Below are 3,982 nucleotides of genomic sequence, written 5' to 3'. Positions count from 1 at the left end.
ATCTCATAGCCGGCGGGCTTTTAAGTGTTGATCCACCAGGATCTTTACACGCTCCTCTATTTGTTTTTTAGTCTGACTGCTTTGAGCCTCCAGCCTGGCTACCCGGAGGAGAATTTTTCGCTGGAACTGGCGGCACCTACATTGGCAGCCATGTTGTTGTGGGGGGGTGGACGATGCGGGGAAAATCTGGCGGCGGGCGGCTGCCTGACCACGCCGACGTACTCCTGCAGGCTTGGGGGCCGGGGCATTGGAAGAGGCAGCAGCTGCTGCCGCCGCCTCCTCCTCCTCGGCCTGAGCCACCAGCCGGCGGTAGGCCTCAACGATGGCCTGCAGTTTCCACTGACGGGCCCGGACTGCCAGCTCCTTCCTCGTTGGTTTAGAAGGAGTAACTATAAAGAAAGAGACAGAATTGTTGTAATCAAAAATCCCAGCAAATCAAGAACACAACATGGATCCAACACATAGTGGGCGGCACAGTACAGTAACAATAGCAAGCAAGTTGAGTACCTAAAATGTTGTTTTATCTATCTTGAACATTCTACGCCTTATATACTTCATTTGTCTGCCTTTTTGGCACGGCATTATGCCTGCCCTAGTAACATAGGTAGCATGGGTGTACTTCAACGGTCACATACGAACACCTGTCTTTTTCATATCTCGTTTTTTTATATCATATACTCTGTGCTTCCGGGAAAAGTGACGGTCTCCAACTAACATTAATTAACAGTGGCCAGCTAGTACTAGTAAATGTCTACTCTAGAGACTATCATTCTTTGTATCGCCAACAAACGTTAGGTGGTTTGTGTTTCGCCAGCAACGACCCGGAATGCATCCAGTCGTCCCCTCCTTCCCTTGCCTTTGGGTTTAACCAAAACACCGCTGCCAACACTAGTATCCACTATCCACTAACCACCGATATTGGATGTGTCTCCCACCCACGCAGGCAGCTGTGTTTTCCCCTTTCTATGCTTCCACAACAACCCACGCATCCAACTGCTCTCAAACACCTGCATTGCTGATTCCAAAGTATCCTTCTATATTATATGATTGGAGCTTTTTCCTTGCTCCTTTCATCATACTTAAAATCAATCTCATGTTAATCCATCGCGGTCATGTAATGTTGTGGATAAGACTTTTTCAGTCTGCCACCAACCTTTCACAGCTGAGTTGTAGTCACATAGAAGAGGCCTGTATAACTTATTTTATCAATTCTCGCCGGTGGTAATGCTTTTGCTAAGCTTGGTAATGACAACGGTGGCGTCATATATTGTCCAGTAGAACTTCAAGTTCATTATAAATATCAGAGTACAGTGAGGAAGTTTTCCCCACCCACCAAGTAATGCGGATCACTATTGAATGTAACTTACCATCGCCCACCGTTGTTGTCTCCTCCCCCGCTGCTGCCGGTGCTGCTGTAGGTGCCTCTGGTGGTCCTCCATTCCCCTCCGGGATCGCCTCTGCTGCCGCCGTTGCAGCGCCGCTGCCCCCGTCGGCACTGGTGGATGGTACCGGTTCTGCAAAAATAAAAATAAGTAATTAAGTACACCTTTTTAGATGGATGCACAGCCCCCATTGTACTTGTTCACCAAAAACGGAGTTCTGCAAAACAGTTAAGTACAACGTAATCAGTAGTAGTCCACATTGCCTAGTACAGCAGAGTAAGTAACACACTACACATATTAGCATTTGTTTGGTATGGTATGGTACCCAAGCTCATCTCATCTATACTGCTACTCTAGTCTAGTCCTTGGAAAGTTAGACTGAACCATGTAACCTAACCAGTTTGTACATCAATGACATGTCTACAGTTTTGCGCATGCTACCTCACAGCTTGTTGCGCAGTACGAGAAGACGCCTTTGAGGCCACATGATAGTTCAAAGCATACACCTGAAGAGTTCGGAAAATAGAAAGGCCCGTATTTACTTTTTGAATGTGGATTGTGGAATTTCCTTACAGCCTCAGGTAGGTTACACCTTTTTTTTAGCATGACAGCTAAAAAGTTGAATAAATGTATGTAATGTTTTCATACTGTCTAACGTGCACCACTTTTGTCATTATCTTTCGGCAGATGAGAAGATTTCCTTCTACGAAGCAAAGATTTCCAGAGCTTACCAAAAAGAGGCATATGCAACCAGTATACGTTCAATGGTGAGGGGTCTCCGACATTTCCCACATTTCCGTATCGTGCACTGGTAGCTGTACAAATGTAGATTACTTTTTATTCAGCCTTTTTTAACTCTGGATTTTTTCTGGTGGCCCTGCCCTTGACGCATTTCACAGAACAACTTAAAAACATTGATGTTACTTACTTAGTTACTTCTAACAAAATAAAGGTTTTGAAGTACCACATTGACTCGGAAGTATATTTTCAGTGTCTGTTGTCTTGTAGACTTACACGAGAGAGTGAGCAAAAGGGGGTTACTTAGGTTATGGATTGTGTAATAAAAGCATTTGGCATCTTCATATTGGGGTTCAGGAAAGGGGTAATTGAATAATTGACCAATGACTGAGCCCATATAGGTTGTCGTTCATTGAATTGTGGGTTCCTCTGAGTTCTGTGACTGAGGTGTAAGACTGTAAGTAAGTAAGGTCCAACCTGCCTATCAACAACAACATCCAATTTTGGGGTGCATACATAGTTATGTATGTGACTGCATAGAAGAATACCCGCAAGAGTAGTAGTGGTATTCATTACTAACGCTTACAAAAATAGTAGACCAACATCTGGATGCATACTTGGTTGGTGTCAATTGGCAAAGAAGAGACATTACAGAGGAAAAAGCATAAGACAGGAGTGGACCCTGTGCCTTCCGCTATTCGATCACAGATTTTTTGAAAAGATTGATACCTTAACTAAAGAGTGGGCAACAGGGCAAGCTTACCTACAGACAGTCTAGTAGTAGCACAGAGAGTCATAAGAGAGGCTCTTTCAAGGAACAGAAAGGCAGGGACAGATAGTAATACCCAAAATTTTGAAAACATAAAACAAAAACAAGGATTTGTCAAAATTTAGTTAGGTGAAATGTCATTAATCGGTTGGAAAAAAAGCTCCGTTAGAAAGTTAGGGAAATATCATTGTTCCAAAAGAAAACACTGTTGGACTTACTAGGGACAGCAGCAGGATCCTCAGTAGAGGAGCTCTGTGCCTGTGGTTCACGTTCACCCGCCGACTCGGTCCCAGCCTTCTGCTTGCCCCTGGGTTCTGTGGTTCATGTAAGAAATAATAAAGAAAGAGAAAACATTGAGTGCTGTGAAACATAGACAGCATTTCAAAAAACACTGCTACAACATTAAAAGAAACAAACATTGGTCTACCAAATGACTACTGCCTTGCATGATTCACTGACTAGTGTACTTGGAGAAAACAAATCAAATGTTCCATAAACATTCTGATTGCAGATTACTAAGTAACACAGAGGCAGTAAGACCTGAACAACACCACAGATTCAAGAATGGGGTAATCAATCAATTATCTGTAAGTAGCCATTTCTTTTTCATTTTTTGCCAGCAAAATGCATAGATCACAAGGAGGAGACATGCTTAACTTTGTGCATACTAACTAACACGAAATTGTACGTTCATGGCATCATATTTTGTTTTGCTACTGACTGAATGCTACTGCTGCCCTACCCACTCAATAAACAAACTACATCAGTTCTATGGAGGGCTGAGGCAGGGGCGGCTCTAGGCTCATGGTGGTCCTGGACTCCTGGCCAGGGAGCGTAGGTGGGGGGCCCGGAAGAGGAGGTCTGGGCGGAGCACGGAGGCCAGTGAAGAGGGGGGAGTCAGGGTCTTTGGAAGTGGAACAGAGCCGGAGGCACCAAATCCCTGCCAGGGGCCGCCACGCAAATATGTATCCATCCTCTGAGGATTATTAAATTAAGGATATATATTGGTGGGGTGGCCCCTGGCGTTTGGTGGCCCTGTGCAGTTGCACAGCTTGAACATGCCTAAATCCGGCCCTGGCTGAGGTAAGAAGAA

The 3,982-nt window shown here is 44.6% G+C and overlaps 1 long non-coding RNA gene across 1 annotated transcript; it reads right to left on the bottom strand.

The window, feature by feature from the left end:
* Positions 1 to 346: 346 nt before the first annotated feature.
* LOC147688620 (uncharacterized) lies at positions 347 to 3,206 on the bottom strand. Its single transcript, XR_015300529.1, has 3 exons — positions 3,108 to 3,206; positions 1,368 to 1,514; positions 347 to 389 (listed from the first exon to the last, which is right to left on the bottom strand). It is a non-coding gene; the product is annotated as an uncharacterized LOC147688620 (long non-coding RNA).
* Positions 3,207 to 3,982: the final 776 nt, after the last annotated feature.

This window comes from Lissotriton vulgaris, chromosome 10 (genome assembly GCF_964263255.1).
Source record: "Lissotriton vulgaris chromosome 10, aLisVul1.2, whole genome shotgun sequence".
NCBI classification, from domain to species: Eukaryota; Metazoa; Chordata; class Amphibia; order Caudata; family Salamandridae; genus Lissotriton; species Lissotriton vulgaris.
The sequence above is the reverse complement of the archived record's forward strand: the minus strand, read 5'-3'. Positions and strand labels throughout refer to the sequence as shown.